This window comes from Mus caroli, chromosome 1 (genome assembly GCF_900094665.2).
Source record: "Mus caroli chromosome 1, CAROLI_EIJ_v1.1, whole genome shotgun sequence".
Classification (NCBI taxonomy): domain Eukaryota; kingdom Metazoa; phylum Chordata; class Mammalia; order Rodentia; family Muridae; genus Mus; species Mus caroli.
This window is the reverse complement of record NC_034570.1, coordinates 166691763-166710709: the sequence shown is the minus strand read 5'-3', so window position 1 is coordinate 166710709 and position 18947 is coordinate 166691763.

The window sequence follows — 18947 nt, the reverse complement described above, 5'->3', positions numbered from 1 at the left end:
GATGGAGGCTGCTGCTGTGGTTCTGGAGCTACATAGAGCCTGCCTTGCAAAGTATACACTTCCCTGGACACAGTTCTCCACCAAATCTGGATCTTAGAGAATGGTCAACTCTTCCTATTGTGATGGCTAATCTTGACTGTAAACTTGATTGAATCTGGAGGACAGGCTAGGTTTCTTTGGCTCTTGTGAGAGCATTTCTAGGAAAGGTTAACTGGGAAGAGACGATCCTCCACCAGAGTAGGCAGAACCCTCCTGTAGCAGCCCAGCTGTAGAGGAGTGAGGGCAATCAGAGTCACCTGCTGGCCTGCCTTTGATCCCTGCTGGTGAGCCTGTCTATCTGGTCATTGTTTTTGTTATTAGAGCTGCTGTTGTTATAGTTGTTGTTGCTGCTGCTACCATCCTTTTACTGACATCAGCACTCAGTTTCTTTGGCCTTTCAATGTAGACTGAGCCAGCAATTCTCCAGGAGCCCTGTGGGAACTAAAAAGGGGCCCTGGGGAAGAAAAGGGAGGAAGGACCCATGTCCCACCAGAGTTCCACCTATGCTCTGGACAGGCGGATGTGGGAGGGCTGCCATACACTTTCCACTCAGCCCAAGGTGGGCATACAAGCCTCTGACCCACTCTTTGGGGAGTGGACAAGGGGCAGCCCAACCTGGGGTCACCAGGGCCACACCTGTAGCCCCAGGGTTATGGGAGAGAGGAAAGAGGGAAGAGAGGTTCCCACACCGGTGAGAGTGAGCGCAGCAGATCTTGATGAGCAGAGACTGTCTATGATTTTAGAGCTTTATTATAGAGAGGCAGGGGGAAACAGAGAAGGTAGAAAGAGAGAGAGGAAGGGCTAGAGAGAAAAAGAGTAAGAGTAAGAGGGAGAGAGGAGAGGAGAGAGGAGAAGACAAAGAGAGAAGAAGAGGAGTGAGAGAAGTGAGAGGTAAGAGAACAAAGGAATGAAAGAAGTGAGAGAGAAGAGAAGACAAAGAGAGAGAAGTGAGAGGGTGAGAGTGAGGTGTAAGAGAGTGAGGTGGGGCCAAGCAGCCTCTCTTATGGTCTTTACTGTTACTAGGTAACTGGGGAGGAGTTTAGCCTGAAGGTCAGAAGCTTGGGACATTGCCTACGTGACTTCTAGCCATGCTTCTCTTGTGGGGGCTGTGGAGGGCTGTAACTTAGGCAGGAGCAAGAGTTCCAGGAACATGAAGGAATGCCTACCATGTCATGTAGGTGAATTGTCACCCTTCCGGGGTTCAGACTTCAGCTCAACTGGAGACCAGCCTGTATGTGCATAGCCCAATGCTCCACAGAGCCCTCCAGGCCTTCAGCACCACATTGGAACTGCTGAGGTATCCAGTCTTGTGTATCGATGAGCTACCAGGTTTTCCAGCCTGGAGATACTATTGTTAGACTACCTGGATTCTACTATTCTACTGAGTTATTCTAATTCCTTCCTAGTTTCATATTTTTCTTGGAGTCAGACTGTAAAGCTTTCATCATCACTTGGCCACTGTAAGTATCTTGACTTAGCTTTTCCAGTTCACCAGTCAAAAGGGATTGAACATATGCTGTAGGTGGGGATGGGTTCCTCCTCAGCTGGTTTCCCACTTTGATGATCCTAGCACTCTTGGCAACCCAAGCAATGTCAGAGATTCTACATCATACTTCAAACATGAGAAAGCCCTCCAGCTCCTGGGAAACAATTTCAGAAGCAAAGCCAGGAAAGCCTTGACTGTGGTGGGACCTATCAGGATGCTGTTAAGGTGATGAAGAAAGCCCTTGATACCCTCCCCATGCCAGCGAGCCCACAGCAATCAGTACCTCTCACAGACAGCAAAGACCAAGGAAGGACTCTTTAAAGACACATTTGCTAGTAAACACTGGCAGGGGTTAGTTTGGATAATGTATGGAAGATTCTGGGTGTTAAAATCCTGCACTTGATTGATAGAGTGAGTCACAGCAGTGGGTCATGATTAGGGGGCAGTACTTAAGAATGAGAGAGGAGAGAGTGGGAGAAAAAAGGCAGAGAAGAGTATGAATGTGGAAAACAGTCATTTTCATGTTAAATGATTAATGAGACCTATAGAAATCAGAATATTAAATTTGTATATGCCTTCATCCCATGTTTTTTTGTTGTTAAACCTTAATGTGATGAAGGGTACAAACACACTATATATCTGAGTTTCTGTTCTTTCAACAATCATCCCAAATTAAAGGGTGGGAATGTATTTGCTTTGGTCACCCTAGGTACCTACTTGGACCAGGTACCTAGTAGGCCTTAGACAAATGCTTATGAATAAAAAACATCAGGCTGGTTCTCTATCAAACATTTTCAGATGAATTAATATCAAGTGTTCATAAATGGTTCCAAAAACCAGAATGGTAAGGAACATTTCCAAACCCATTCTCTGAGGTCAGTATCTCTTTGGATGCCAAGCCAAAAACATCAAAGAAAATGAAATTGCAGACAACTATGAATATAGACATAATAATTCTCAATACAATGCTAGGAAAACCAGAGCACACAAAGCATTATACACACAGTGAAAGGGCTTATCCTAGGGAGGTAGATTTGGTTTAACATTTGCAATCAACTTAGTGCAATTCACTACACCAATAGAAGGAAAAAAAAAAACCCTTATCATCTCCGTTGAGAAAGTGTTTGATAAAACTCAACATCTTTTCATGATTGAAAATAAAGCAATGAAAGGATTCAAAATTTTTTTCTCAATTCAGTAAAGGGCAATTTTACAAAACCTCACCACTATGCAGGGGAGACACAACAGCAAGAACCAAAATCAAAGGCACCCAGAAGACGCAGGAGGAAGAGGGAAAACTGTCTCTGTTCATGGATGACCTGATCACTCATGTGCAAGATTCTTAAGCGATCCACTAAAAAAATTATTAGAAATTATCAATGAGTAAAGATTAAATGTATTTTCAGATGTAATAAACAACACAAGAATGAAATTGAGAAAAATACATGCATAATGGCATCAAAGAGAATAACATATGTGGGAAAAGAAGTGCAAAGCTTGTACTCTAGAAACTATAATACACTCTTGAAGTAAATTAAAGAACAGTAAACTGAAAGATATTCCATTTGTAGGGACTGGGATATTGCCAAGATGGCAGGGCTCCTCAAACTGACCTCCAGTTTAACATGATTTCTGTTCCATTCAGTTAAGGACTGTTGTCCTTAGACAAATCAAATGTCTATCAGCTGATGAATAAATAAACAAAGGTGGTATACTCATACAGAGAACTAGTTGATCAAGAACTACATAAAAGTTACTCACAAATTAAAGCATGGGCAATTCCTGGAAATAGTTTGCTAGTGAAGGAAAATTATGAAGGGACACACATTATCATCCTATATAAATGTCCAGAACACATAAATCTAGATCTAGACACAGAATGTAATCTAGTAGTTGCCTACAGATGAGAACAGGCTGGAGAGATGTATTCAGTTGCAGGGTGACAGCTGTTGTGTTGGAAGTGCCACTTGAGTCCTGACAGTCCACACCAGGCCAAACAGTTCCATGTGAGGTTTATTGTAGAAGAAAAGGGCAAAGGTGGTGGCCAAGAAGCAGGGGGTGGGAGGAGAAGTCAGAAGGGTCTGCCTGTTATTTGGATATTGATGTACCTGCTGGTAGGTAAAGGTGGGAGGTGAGCCAAGTGGATTCTGGGAATGCGTGATGGTTGCCTTGGCAACAGATGTGTGGGTTCCTGTTGCTGATGTGTGATGTCACTGGATTTGGAGCCCATCTGCAGTGCTGATACCTTGATACCAACAACAACTAGAGTTTGGGTTTTCTTTTGGGAGTTACAAAAGTCTTCTAAAATTGATTGTGGGGTGGTTGTACAAATTGGTAAATATATTGAAGACGTTTTTTAGTCCTTTAAGTGTGGACTTTGCTTTAAATGGGTGAATGGCATGGTATGTGTACTATATATATATATATATATATATATATATATATATATATATATTTTTTTTTTNTTTTTTTTTTTTCCCAGACAGGGTTTCTCTGTATAGCCCTGACTGTCCTGGAACGCACTTTGTAGACCAGGCTGGCCTCGAACTCAGAACTCCACCTGCCATATCTTAATAAACTTTTTCCCCAACCAAAACAAAACGATGTTAATGAGTTCACTTAAGGATTTTAATCCAGCTTACTATATATGGAAATAAGTTTAAACGATGCCTTTCAAGTTCTAAGATAAATTTATAAAAGCTTTAGAAACAACAGAAAATTTCATCTACATTAGAAAATAATCAAAGTGGGATGTGATGATATAAACCAGTAATCCAAGTGTCTGGTGGCTGAAACAGGAGACTCCTGAGTTAAGTAGTTCTTATCAAAGTGTGTGTGTGTGGGGGGGGAGGCAAATATTTATAACAACTGGGTCAGGTTTATTCTGAAACACTGGCCACTTTCCACATTCTGGGGATGAAGCTTTCACAGGGAGCTTCTTATTGTCCTGGGTTAGGGCAGTAAACTAACATGGTATGTTTAAACACATTTCCAACTGCAGTAGGATTTGGATGCAACTGTGGCAATCCCCTCAGTTCACACAAAGCTGAGTTCCCTGGTGGCTCCTGCTTAGCACATGTGACACCCTGACATTTAACAACAATATCTGGAAAGCAATTTTCATGCTATGAATATTTCCCTAGATCATTCTTAATACGAAGTGAGCTTATTAAAAATCTCTTTCCCATTTGCTTCTCTTTCTCAGCATCGCATGAACACAATGGTTACCCTGACTACTCCCTCTGCTCTTGTCTGTACTCAGTCTTCCTTCTGCCTCCAAACTTTGCCAGTCCTATCCTGATAGCTCCTATCATTTCTATGCCTTGTCATCCTTTATGTCCAACCTCTACTCACCGATCCCAAAATCTGTCATTGCCAGAGGAAACCAATTCAACCCCACTTTTACTCTCCCGTCACTTTTAATCCTATTTTTGCTCAAGAAAGATCATAAAGGTCACAGGGTCCAATGTTAAAAACCAGGAGCAACAAGTTAGGACTGGAAGTGTTACTGGGACTAGTGGAAGACTAAGTGGATCTCATGCTATGCATTCTGGAAGCTTCTACCAACTGTGGCAGCTGAATGCCATTTGCTTTTCAGTCTTCATCATCCACCCATCTACGGGTCTGAAGCAGAGTCTCTGGTTCAGTCCGGAGTACACCAGCCTACCTGGCTTGGGAGGCCCAGGGATTTTCCTGCCTCGGTTTCTCATCTCACATAGGCATTCTTGAGTGCTTTCACAAGTGCCTTTATTTTAACCTTCTAGGGATCTGAAAGGCCTGGTCCTCCTGTTTGCACAGAAAGCACTTAATCTCCTGGGCCAGCTCCCCATCCTCAAAACATCCTTGGAAAATTAAGTCCTTTGTGTACTTGGTGACTGGCATTGTTTTAAACCTCAGAAGCCATGACTCCATTTGCATTGATGTATTGACCCCTCAGATGTATTGACTTTCAAATCTCCAAGGTCTATAGAATACAAAGACCTTTAAAGATCTAAAAGAATCCTAAATGAGCCCAGTCTTTAACACAAAAGCCTCAAGAGAGACTCTTTAAATACCAGCCCTAAAACAGGCTGAAAGGAGTTAAGATGTCAGTTCTACAGCATTCTGATTGCTTTTCAAGTTATTTGCCAGTCAATAGTATTTATTGAGTGATTGTCCTCTGTGTGTCAGGCACCAAATTGGCTTGCAAACTGCATGTTCTGCAAAGAGAATGCTCTGTCTTACCCCTTGGCCAAGGCAAGTATATCTTTCTCTGCAAAAGAACTCCTTCTGGGAGTTGTGTGGCATTTTGGATGCTCCCATGGGAGAGTTGAAGATATTGGTACTCTTATCTCTTATAAATAGAAAAGGCAGGCTGGGTTTAGTTGATCTTGGCAACCACACCCCTCCCCCATTCACTCTCCTCCAGGTTGAAAGTTGAAGTACAAATTTGAATGCCCTCTGGGTCAGCCTAGGCTGACCACCAGTTTCTCTTGGTGGAAGATGACTTTCCAATCTACCATCTGCCTCTTCAACTATCTAAGGGTTATCATTGTACCTTGGTGCCCCTCTTTGAGAAAGGCTGACCCTAGAAGTACTGCACAGATCTGTGGACATCCCTCTTGGAAATGTCAGTTGAGTTCTCTAAAGAGAAATGTCAGGTAAAGTCTCATCAACTACTGAACCAAAATCATTTGGCCCATACACTCATTGAGAAAATAACTGTTCTTTTTAAGAGGCAAAGAATCAATGCTTCCAATTTGAATTCCTTCTTACTCTCTCTCTCTCTCTTTTTTTTTTCTTCCAAAAATTCTTTGGGCTATTTTTTGAATTTGTTAGATCCGGTTTAAAAAAAAAGTTGCGGGAGAGAGGAAAAGAACAGAGGATCTTGCTTAGTCATATGTAGAAGAAATGCTCTGGGGAGTGTTGACTTAAACCAAATGGCAGAGTTTCAAAAAGTTTGACTTCCATACTGTACTTAGATGGGTAATGAAAGGCGGGGGCATGTAGCAAGATTGATTTAAAAAAAAAAAAAGAATGTTTTGCCTGTATGTATTTCTGTGCATCACATAGGTGCCTGGTGCCTTTGAAGGCCAATAAAGGACATCATATTCCCTGGACTTGGAGATACAGAAGATGATGAACTGCCACATGGGTCCTTGGGATCAAACCAGGGTCCTCTGCAAGAGTAGCAAGTGTTCTTCAATTTTTAGCCACATTTCCATCCCCACATACAGCAAGACTGAGAAATCTGGCTCCCCATTCTAATCCTGCCTGGGGACCCATATGCAAACTGCCTGGTCTGCTCCCCACCCTGGGGACTTCCAGACCCCAAGGTCTTCAGTCCATTCCTCCATTCCTCACATAGTACTTGGCTAAGGCTGACTTGAGATGGACGTACTTACTGACATTGAATTCTAAGCCCAAATGTCTCTTCCAGAACTCTTCTGTGCAAGTCCTCATCTTGTTTTCTTGTCAAGAGAGAAGGGAAAGTCTTATCTGCAAATGAAGGGAGACTGTCCTGTCAGACAGGGCTCACACTGTGGACAGGACATCAAGTTCAATTATTTCTTGGGACTTTTCTAGCTGTCTAAACAAGATCAGACTCTCCGTATGTGTAAGCTCTAAGCCCAAGGGAGAGGCTCAGATATGTCCCAATTTTCTCTTTCCTAACATCGTCATGCATTTTGAGTTTGATTGGGCACCTCAAAGGATGACACCGAATCTCCAGGTCTGAAAAGTGGGTGCTGTAGAAAATACACAGCTGGGAAAACAGAAGAAAAGAAGGGACTTTCCTTGGGAAAACATCAAATGGTGGCTGTCTGGGACTTAAGCTTCTGGGGAGAATTAGGCAGTGGTCTTAGTCAAAGACAAGGAAGAACTGGATCCCCCATTGCTAAGCTGGGCTATCTAGATAGCAACATGAAGATCAAGTCCCTGGAGGAAATCTCCCTATTTTCTCTAGTAATTAGGGAATCTGAGATTACTGACTTTCCCCATTGGAAGCATCCGTAGATAGTGAGGGTCTAAAGATCATACAAAAGCAGACTTGAGATGGCCAGGTGATCATGCTCAAGGCTTTTTGACATTTTTGGGAACTACAATGATCATCATGTTGGTTTGGGTATTGAACACTCCAAGGAAATAGTCACTGCTGTCTGAGGACCCCCATCTTAGCCAAAATTCCATTGTTCCAAATGAGAATGGTTCCTGGAAGAACAAGGGAGTCACATCCTTGCACCATACAAGGTGACAGGCCACTGTGGCTTTGTACTGATGAGCCATATCCTTGCCCACAGAGGCACTGGCATCATCTCTGCTCCTGTGACCAAGAGGCTACTTCTGCTGGCCAGTGTTGATGACAGTCACAAACCTAGGGGCTATACTGCACCTGGACAACTTCACCAAGGGCTCCTCTGATGCCATTTCTAAGACCTAACTGACCCCTTATCTCTGGAAAGAGAATGTGTTCATCAAGTCTCCCTATTGGGAATTCACTGGCCATTTTTTTTTTTTTTTTTTGGAAACTCATACCAGAGTCTCCATGCAGAAGACTCAGACTTCAGTTGTGGCTACTACGTAACATTTTTATACCAGAAAAATTAAGTGAATTAAATCTGGAACTAAAAGGAACGGCTGTCAGCTGTATCTTTGGAGATCATGAAGATTCTGTAAGAAGAAATTTCATTTTAAAAATACAAAGTACTCTTAGTTCTGGCAGGAGGACTAGGGATCAGAATCCACCCAGACCACATTAACCATTGGCCACAAGCAGTGTGGTCCCCACAGAGCATATCATGGTCACTGCCAATAATAAATGTAGCCAAGGCAGGGACTGTCCAGTTTGATTGTCCTCTGTTTGGAGAAGTGTGGAGGAAGAGATAAGAGAATAAGAACAATCCACACAGAGGACCACACTCTTGCTGTCCCAGGAACTACCCCAATAACCACCTTCCAATTCTCTCCAACATAGGAGCTCCTGGATATCCTAAGGCAATATTTAAGGAAAGGCATAGTTTCTGATAAATGCTTTCCATTTCCATTCTGTGCCTAGCCACGGCAGCTAAGGCTGCTGCTTAATAGCTATCTGCTGTTGGTGAGATTGGATAAAACCAGTGGCTTATCCACATAGTGCTTCTTTCCAGACTTCCCTTGATTTTATCATTTCCAGCCATTTTATTACGACTATTGCCTGAATTCATTGTGGCCATTGAGTATTAGTTACTTCTTAAGCATTTGCTGGACACATAATCATGAATAAAGCATAGACTGTGCCCCCAGGAACCTATAGTCTAGTTGGGAGGGAGAGAACTAGATTACTGAAAAGCAGAAGGATAAACACTGTGTGGGGTGTGGACAGACTATTCTTTAAAAGCCACAGAGGAATAGGTTTGCTTAAAGACAAGGGCCTCTTAAAATCCAGCCATGCAGGAATGCTTGAACCATCAGGAAACAATATCCCCATATCAGGGTGCATGGTGTTTAACCAAACCTTCCCTACTCAGGGATACCATTGACACTTCTCAGGCCCTGGAGGTGTATTAAGTCACCAGTTAATTTAGTTATTCAGATACATGTATCTTGATGCACTATCCATGTGCAAGAAGTTCTTTTCCTATTCTGGAACATTCTGTCCTCTCCGTTCTCAGACATCAGAGGCTAACATGTTAAATACTTGGTGCATAACCTAGTAATGGATTAGCTCTTGCCAAACCAGGAAGCTGTGATCTTGCAGCTTGAGATGATGTTTTAATTCTCTCACCATAGCAACACTAGTATATCAGGATGGTCATGCTTTTATTGATATTCACAGAGCCTCAGCAATTGGGGTTATAATTAGATACAGTAAGCAAGGAACTGATGGCCAACACAGCAATTGGGAAATATTATAGGAAACATTATGCCCTGTTAATCAGAAATTTCCCTAGAAGTGCTCGTATCGACCTGTCCTAGAAGAGAGATCCTCTTGGTGCTGATTTAGAGAGAGGCTATGAAGTAGTTCCAGGTCACGCTCTGTTTATCTTGAGGCAGCACTTTCAATCACTGTAAACCTCTTGTACCAGGGAGGGTTTCCCTTCATCCCTGAACAAGAACCCTTCAGAAACTTAAAGGCTTGAGCTCTTCTTCCACAGGCTCCTCTGCAATTCTGTGAGCCATGGCTCCTCTGCAATTCTGTGGGCCATGTCCAGTCTGGGGTTACGGCAAGGGTCAGTTGCAATCTCTACCTAGGTCAGGTTCTAGACCTACTCTCATCAAAATGACAGTAGGATGCCTCTGGGAGAAAACTAGCCTTCACCTTCATGCCATGCAGAGAGGCTTAGAAGTAGGTTGGCTAGTAGTTGGGACTTGTAGAAGCATTTTGCCTCTGGCTATAATTGTTGAATATGAGGATGTTCCCCACTAACCCCCAAGCACACCTGAGCATATTTGCCCTTGTCAAGCTCAAATAACCTATCCATCCATCCATCTATCCATCCATTCAACAAATATTACTCAACAGTATCAACAGGTATTATGACTATTCTTTTCCCCATCTTTATGTCTCCCACTTGGTTCTAGAATGTTCTTTTCTCATGCACATATATTGACCTATGCCCCATCATTCTTTTGGTTTCATGTCAAGCCTATCTTTCAACTAGAGCTTGATTTCACTTACTTCTCCTTGCTTCCAAGAGTTTAGCATTTCCTGGTGGCCACTATGAATCACAGGGCATTACTTCAACTTGGTCTACCTTGCATCTTAGCAGGGGCTAAGAGCCCTTTGGTCACAGGGGCTATTGCTTCTAGACTTTGGGGCAGTGTTTCTGTGTGATCATGCTAGAGATCAGAAGTATGAAACATAAAGTTGGCTTAGTTGGAGTTTGTGTGTTTGTCACGGTATAACTCATACATGAGCTGAAGGCAGTTTACCCTCATGGTTATGATTGAGTCCGAAGTGTCTCATGTGTTTCAACCCTTGGTCCCTAGCTGGTGGTGCTGTTTTGGTGAGGCTGTGGGACCATTAGGAGGTGAGTCCTAGCTAGAAGAAAGGAATTTCTTTTTTAAAAATTAAATTAAATTAAATTTTTTTACTTATTTACTTTACATCCTGTTCACTGCCCCACTCCCAGTCAACCCTAATCCACAGTCCTTCCCCCATTTCCCCTCTCCTCTCCTCTGAGGGGTGGAAACAGAGACCTGGGATAAGGGAGGCACCCAAGAATCAATGGGGGTGACCTTAGCTGTGACTCACAGCATTGGGGATATGGAACATGAAGAGGTGACTTCCTGTAGCCAGGCAGGAACCCCACTGGAGTGATAGAGACACCAACCCACCCACAAAACATTCAACCTAAAATTTATCCTGTATACCAAGTGATGCCAGCACTGGGGAGGGAGCAAAGACTGAGGGAATAACCAGCCCAACTTGAGATTCATCCCAGGGGCAAGCACCAATTCCTAACACTATTAATGTTACTCCATTATCCTGGCAGACAGGAGCAAGTTGTCCTCTGAGAGGTTCTACCCAACAGCTGACTCAGACAGATACAGACACCCACAGCCAAATGGTGGATGGAGCTTGGGGACTATGGAAGAATAGAAGGAAAGATTGCAGGCTCGAAGGGGATAGGAACACCACAGGAAGGCCAACAGAGTCAACTAGCCTGGACCCTTGGGGCTCTTAAAGACTGAACCCCCAACCAAAGAGCACAGGCTGAACCTAGGCCTCTACACACATATCTATCATAAGTGCAGCTTGGTCTTCATGTGGGTTCAGAACAACTAGAACAGGGCATATCCTTAAAGAAAAGGATTTCTGGGGGAAGATTTTAGCAGAATAGTCATGTTGTGTTTCCAGCCTGATCTCTCTTGGCTCCCTGGTGTGTAAGCTCTGGGGCTGTTGTGTTTTATAAAAACAGAAAGAAAGAGCCAGGATATGTTTGGTAGAATCAAGGTATGGTGTGGGGGAGGGGGATGCCTCTGCGGGCCCATGCTGAGACATCCCTTTCCCCAAGGTACCAGCCATAAGATGGACATAGTATGGAATAGAGTTGGAATAGAGTTTACTTAGGACAAGGGAAGAGGAGTTGAGGAGGGAATAAAGATAGAGAAGGAGAGAGAAAGAGAGAGAGAGAGAGAGAGAGAGAGAGAGAGAGAGAGAGAGAGAGAGAGAGAAGGGGGGAGGGAAATGGGGAGGGAAGGGACAGAGAGGGTAAGTAAGGTAAGAGGGTAAGAGGGTGAAAGAGTGAGGAATAGCAAAGAGCCCCTTTTATAGGGAGTTAGGCATACCTGGCTGTTGCCAGGCAACTGTAGGGCGGAGCCTAGAAGAAATGCTAGCACCTGCCACCCTGCTTTTCCTGATGTGAAGCTCTGAGTCAAAATTAATCTTCCTTCCCTTAAGTTGTCCCTCATCGTGTGTTTGGTTGCGGAGAGGAGAAAAGTAATTAATACTTTTTCTCTCCATTCACCTAGTAGAACTAGGCAGCGATGGTACAAAAGGGGAAGAGTTTTGTAATGCAGTTCAACCCAGGAACTTCACATAAGAAGTATTTCCCTAAGTTCTTAGAAAACAACAGCTCTCTAAAGGCAGATATTTAAGACTCAGTGTTAATTAATCTCAAGGGAGAAAGGTCACCATCATGCTGGCTCTGGCAGATGACATTGCTCTCATGAAAATCGAGAGCTGACCATCAGAGAGAAAACATTTTCTAAAAGGTTTCTTTCTTACTGGGCAATTTGCAAATACCCCACAAATTGGTGTTTAAATTGAACAGCCACAAAATGAAAGGCTCTAGAGAGAACGGAGTCTCCAGTGAGGTTCCATCTGACTCCATAGATAGTGTCTCTCATGGGCACTGTCCTGCAGCCCATCTACACTAATTGTGTGTGTGCGGTTGTATTTACTGGTTCTAGTGTGATGCTTACTTATAATTTTCTCTTCTCCCATGATTCTTCTGTAAGATGTTTTTACTCCACAAAGTAGGCAGATTGTCCCCCAACGACAAGATCTCAAAGTGGCCTCTTGGGAAGCTCACTGGCATCCTGCAGCAATAGGGGGAGGTGGGAAAGGAGCAGCTACTAACTCAGTGGGCATGATGGGTGCTGGGAAGTGCTGAGCCCTGGGCTGGGAGCTGGGAGAAGTGCCACGAGGACAGCAGTTCCTGACCAAACGGGCACCAGGGGACATGACCAGAGCCAGAGTGATGAATTCCGACAGGGGAGCTTCCTGCCTCTTTTTTTGTGTATTTAAATCTAGCTATCAGTAGGAATGAGCCAATGTGTAACTCTCTCCTGTGATGTGACATATTTGCCTTCTGAGAAAACTTCTTGAGATTGGTGAGCTCCAAGATTCTGTGCCCGAGGGATGGAATTAGAGGGAGCTGGAGCCGATGCTGCCTGTGGTACTTTGGTTGTGACCATGAGCAGGCTACTTCGCTCAGCTGAAGTGACCCCACATGTGCATGGAACCCCTCCCCCTCCAGAGCTCTCCACATATCTGTTAGGTCTTGTCATTAGTATCAGGATAGGAAACTGCCCCAGCTTTAGTGGGGCCTTCTCACTTGATGACGTTCTTTGCCAAGTTCCTGGACTTAACTCAGACAGTATTAGGGACCCCCTCTTCTCCTTGACCTTATTCTCCAGTCTTCCTTCTCAGCTTACTCTATCCACATGGAGGCCTCTTTGCTGGGTGACTCCAGCTATCATGGCAGTGTTTCTAGCTTCAGGATTGTGGACATATGGACTTTGGGCTTTTACTCTCTGTAAATTGTAGTGTTGGAGCTGATGCTCAGAGGCATTCTGGCTCTTTAAGTCAGATGCTCTTTCAACTCAGATGTGAGGAAGGGGTGGGTGTGCAAGTGTAAAAAAGGAACTCGAATGCCAGTCTTCTACATGTAAAATGGGTGGGGTGGAAGCAACATGTCTCCCAGAGCCAGGCACACATCAGTCCTTCAATAGCTATTGATTCTAATGGCATCTTAGCTAGCCCTTAGGCCTAACCATTAAGGACTCAAAAGTCATAGAGAGCTGAGATAGCTCAGTGGTAACTCATCTTGATTCTCTCTTGTAATTCTCTTCAGCCATTTTAAAGCTGCTTTGCTTAGGCAATAGCTATCCCTGATGTAAGAATTGCATTCATTAAACTCTGTTGTTTGCTCATCTGCATATAACATTTTATATATAGTTTCACTCTGGTGAAAACTATTCAGAGGAATCTCCTTAAGGAGAATTGAGGTCCCCTGTAGGTTCCAAACAGCAGAACCCTGAAGACTGAGAGCCTTTGTGCTCCAGAGACTTAAGCAGACATGGCTTTGTGCATCTTTCTCAAAGGAATTCCATCAATGTGACCTGAATTCCAACTCTCTGTGCCCCAGTTTCCTCATCTGTTAAATAGGAATAATAGTTATAATAAATGACACACAGCACATAGAATAGTTGTGAAGATGTAAACAAGTTAGTCTTTATAATTGTTTATAATAGTTTCTGGCACTCAGTATGCCCTGTGGTTGCATCATCATCATCATGACCACCACCACCACCACCACCACCACCACCACCACCACCACCACCACCAGAGCTTATGTTGGGCCAAGTGTCTCCTTAGGATGCATCAGTTGTAGCAGGTATGGAAATGCCCTGGTTAGTGTTTCACTGTGACAGAATCTGGGAGGAGATTAGTCTTTGGACATGCTTATAGGGTGTTATATTGGTTGTGTTAATTGAGATAAGAAGATTTGCCCACCATGGGTGGCACCATTCCCTGGCTGTCATCCTGGATGGTATTAATGGTGAAAGGAAACTTGGGCAGCAGCAGGCATTCATTGTACTATGTGTGTGACATGCACAGCTACTTCAAGTTCCTGCTGTTTTGACTTCCCAGTCCTGATGGACTTGTACCAGAGACTATGAGTAAGCTAAGGAAAACACCCTCTTTCTTGAGTTCCATTTTTCAGGGTGTTTTATCATAGCAACAAGACAAAAAACAAAACAAAACCAAAAACAAAACAAAACTAAGGCAGACACGGTTTGTGGGTACAGTTGTGACCCATTGGGAGATATACCCCTGTTTTGATAAAAGAGACAGCTCTGAAGGAGGTGGCTATTGCAGTCCTTGCTCCCATTTTCTTTCTTTCTTTCTTTTTTTTTTTTTTGGTTTTTCGAGACAGGGTTTCTCTGTGTAGCCTTGGCTGTCCTGGAACTCACTTTGTAGACCAGGCTGGCCTCGAACTCAGAAATCCGCCTGCCTCTGCCTCCCGAGTGCTGGGATTAAAGGCGTGCGCCACCACGCCCGGCTCTTGCTCCCATTTTCAGATGAGACAAGGAAGAATCAACTATGCAGGCTACCTGCTCTGCTTCAGGTCACATCTCGTCATCAGGGAAATGGAGAGTTTAGGTTAAAGAAAGGACCATCCAGAGACTGCCCCACCCAGGGATCCATCCCATATACAACCACCAAACCCAGACACTATTGCATATGCCAGCAAGATTTTGCTGACAGGACCCTGATATAGCTGTCTCTTGTGAGGCTATGCCAGTGCCTGGCAAATACAGAAGTGGATGCTCACAGTCATCTATTAGATGGAACATAGGACTACTAAAGAAGGAGCTAGAGAAAGTACCCAAGGAGATAAAGGGGCCTGTTGTTCCTCTATAGGAGGAACAACAATATGAGCTAACCAGTACCCCCTCAGAGCTATGTCTCTAGTGGCATATGTAGCAGAGGATGGCCTAGTCAGCCATCAATGGGAGGAGAGGCCTTTGGTCTTGCAAAGATCATATGCCCCAGTACAGGGGAATTTCAGGGCCAGGAAGTAGGAGTAGGTGGGTTGGGGGGCAGGGTGGGTGGGGGAGGATATACGGGACTTTCGGGTTAGCATTTGAAATATAAATGAAGAAAACATCTAATAAAAAATGGAAAAAAAAAGAAATGTAAATTTCAGTATTTTTTAAAACCCAAGCCTATAGCCATCTGCTAAGCTCCCTGGTGTTCTTCTGATCCATTTTAAATAGGTATTTTCAACCCAAACAGCGATATGGCTGGTTCCTCTCACTGGAAGAAACTATAGATGATAAATGTTAGCTACAAGACAATAAGATGCTAATATGGCCACTTCACAGTAGCTGTGAAGTAGGCTGAACAGAGAAAACCTGAAGTTCACTTTCCCACTTTCAATCAGGTTACATTAACAGACCATTAAGCCAAGCAATAGAAGCTTTCTGGAGCTTTTGGACAGAGTGTACATTAGCCAGATCTTATTGTTATGCAAAGAAAAACTGGACATTCAAGGTTAAAGGCCCAGAGTCCAGCTGAAACTAACCTCATCTCCAACACTAGCCATGCAGGAGAGAACGGAAAAGGCTTTTAGACTTTTGTCTTGGCTCTTTTTTCTTTAATCACATAATTATCTTGTGTATGCTGTTTGTAATGGAACTATCTAATTGATTTCTTAAAAGAAACACTGTCAGTAGTAAGGTTGTCTTAGCTTTGGAAAATGTGCTGGTGATGGGCCATTTTAATTATGAAAACCATTATCTTGGTGTAACTTTGTTCCTTCATTTTAATTATGTGATTACACCCCATTCAGCCTGATGACATGGAGTTGAATAGATTTCAGGAGGTTATGTGCAGAATCCTGCAACTCCTGCAGTCCAAGGATTATGTTTTAACTCTCTAGATGACCAAGGAGTGTTCTTGAGCAGTTCAGGCACACTCCTCACAGATAGGGCAGTCCTTCCCTGTCTTGTTCAATATTGTTGCTCCAGTGCCCAGTAGAGCTTCTGTCCTCAGCCAGTTTCTTTGGGTGAATTGGATTCCATGAATCCTGGCTTCTGTTGCCTTTATAATCTCCAGCACATAAATAAGGAGCTATGTGGGCCAGTGATGGTTTTCAATGAGGCAGAATATAAAAGAAAATGGAAGGAAAAGAAGTCCTTACCCAGGAGTCTTGTTGGAGTCTACCCCCCAGTAGAGAACTAAACACCCACCTGCTTATAACCCTTTACCCTTCCCAGCCACAAACTTAAGCCTTCCTAGGACCCTCACTGGAAACCTATCTGTAGGGAAAGGATAAGTACCAACTCCTTTGTGTAACTCTAGGATTTCTCGGTTTCACACGGTTAGATTATAATTCCATGCAAGGCATCTCCCTCTAAATGCACTTACAAAAGAGAAAGAGAGAGAGAGAAAGAGAGAGATTGAGATTTTTAGGAAACTTTCGAGGTATGTGCTGACTGGTTTTGTGTCAATTTGGGAAGAAGAAACCTCATTTGAAAAAGTGCCCCTACCAGATTAACCTGTGGGCAATCCTGTAGTGCATTTTCTTGACTGATGAAGTAAGTGCCATTCTGGGTTGGTGGTCCTTGGTGCTACAGAAAAGCTTGCTCCCTTGCATAAATCCACACACATATGGTCAGGCTGTTTTTAATAAAGAACTCAGAAATAGATACTGGAGAAAGACATCATCTTCAACTGGATAGCTGCATGTAGAGGAATCCAAATAGAGCAATACTTCTTACCCTGCACAAAACTTAACTTCAAATGGATCAAAGAGACCAACATAAAGTCCGATACACTGAACCTGACAGAAGAGAGAGTGAGGTCATATAGTCTTGAAGTCAAAAAGACTTTCCGAATAGAACACAGGCTCCAAGATCAGCAAGTAATAAAAAGGACCTCATGAAACTGAAAAGCTTTTGGACAGCTAAGGACACTGTCATTTGGACAAAGTGGCAGCCTACAGAATGGAACAATTTATTTATTTATTTTTTTACCAACTCTACATTTGATAGAGGGCTAATATCTGAAATACATAAAGAACTCAAAAAAACTAGATACCAAGAAAACAAACCAACTTAAAATGAAATACCGCTTTAAGCAGAATTCTCAAAAAGGAGACTCAAATGGCTCAAAAATACTTAAAGAAATGGTCAACATCCTTACTCATCAAGGAAATGTAAGTTGAATCTGCTTTGAGATTTCATCTTCTGTCTGTCGGAGTGGCTAAGGTCAATAAAACAATGGCAGCTTATGCTAGTGGAGATGTGGAGTAAAGGGAACTTATCCATCCCTGGTGGGAGGGAGTGCAAACTTGCGCAGCCACTACAAAAATCAGGAGGATGGAATCCATCTACTTCAAGATCCAACTATATTTCTCTTGGTCATTTGCTCAGCCATGTTCATTGCTGCTCTATCTATAATACATTGAAAATAACCTAGATTTCCTTCTACAGAAGAATGGATAAAGAAAATGTGATACACACACACACACACACACATACACAGACACTAGATACACACACACACACACACAGACACCAGATATTAAAAAATGAAATCATGAAATTCACAGATAAATTGATGGAACTAAAAATAAAAAAGAAATCATTCTGAGTGAAGTAACCTAGACCCAGGAAGACAAATAATTTGTGTGTTTTCTTACATGTAAATATTAGCTGTCAAGTCAATAATAACCAAGCTGCATTTCATAAAACCACAGAAGTTAGTATGGAGTCAGGGACTAGATATCTCTCTAGAAAAGGGAAATAGAGTAGATAGTTATGACAGCTGGGGGTGGGGTGGGGAGACTGGAACATGAGGATCAGGTGGAAAGAGGGAAGGAAGAAGGGGACAAGGAAGGGAATATGGAGAGAGACAGCTAAAAATAAGGGCCATTTGAGGGATAGTATGTAAACCTAGTACAGTAAAAACTTCCTAAATATATACACATATCAAGGTGATCTAAATGAAATTGCCAAATAATGGGGGAAAGAGATCATCAACTGGACATATTTTATCACCAAGAGAAGCTTTTAGTACCAGGATTGGGTTACAACTAACCAAATTGTTGGCCCAAGGAGTCCTTTGGGAATCCCCAAACAACTCAGGCCATTGCTCTCAAATCAACAGCAAGATGTCATTGCTGAAGACAATGCATACTCAACTCATTGAACCTGGAGATGGCACCTACATAGATCTGAAAGACACACAAAGTGAGGACTCCCCATGTTCTGACTCAGGAGAGGTGACACCCGAAATCACTCACAAGAAATGGCCTTGATGCAAACCTCAAGAGGACTCTTTATTTCACGCACGCTCTGGGGCCCACAGTCATATACTGCCGCAGACCCTCTGGGTCCCTGTGTCTGCGTAGAACGGGGTCTTTCGATGCCGGTGGGCAAAGTGTGGATGAGCGACAAACAGACACACACAGGAGAGTTCGTGTGGAATNTGAGTGTAATTTTACAACTCGAGCATCAGACTTTTTATGCAGAGGACAATAAGGAAGTTGGGTGACATATTCGCGAGGTACAATTGAGGTAACCGGAATCTTACATAAAACAGAGGAATGCAAACACAAAAGGTCTAACGGGAACCACCTGGGATAGAATTCATTGATAANAGCTGGGATCAACAAGGGCTCCACCTAAGATTCACTAATCTTAGAAGCCAGGGTCAAGGGCTTCG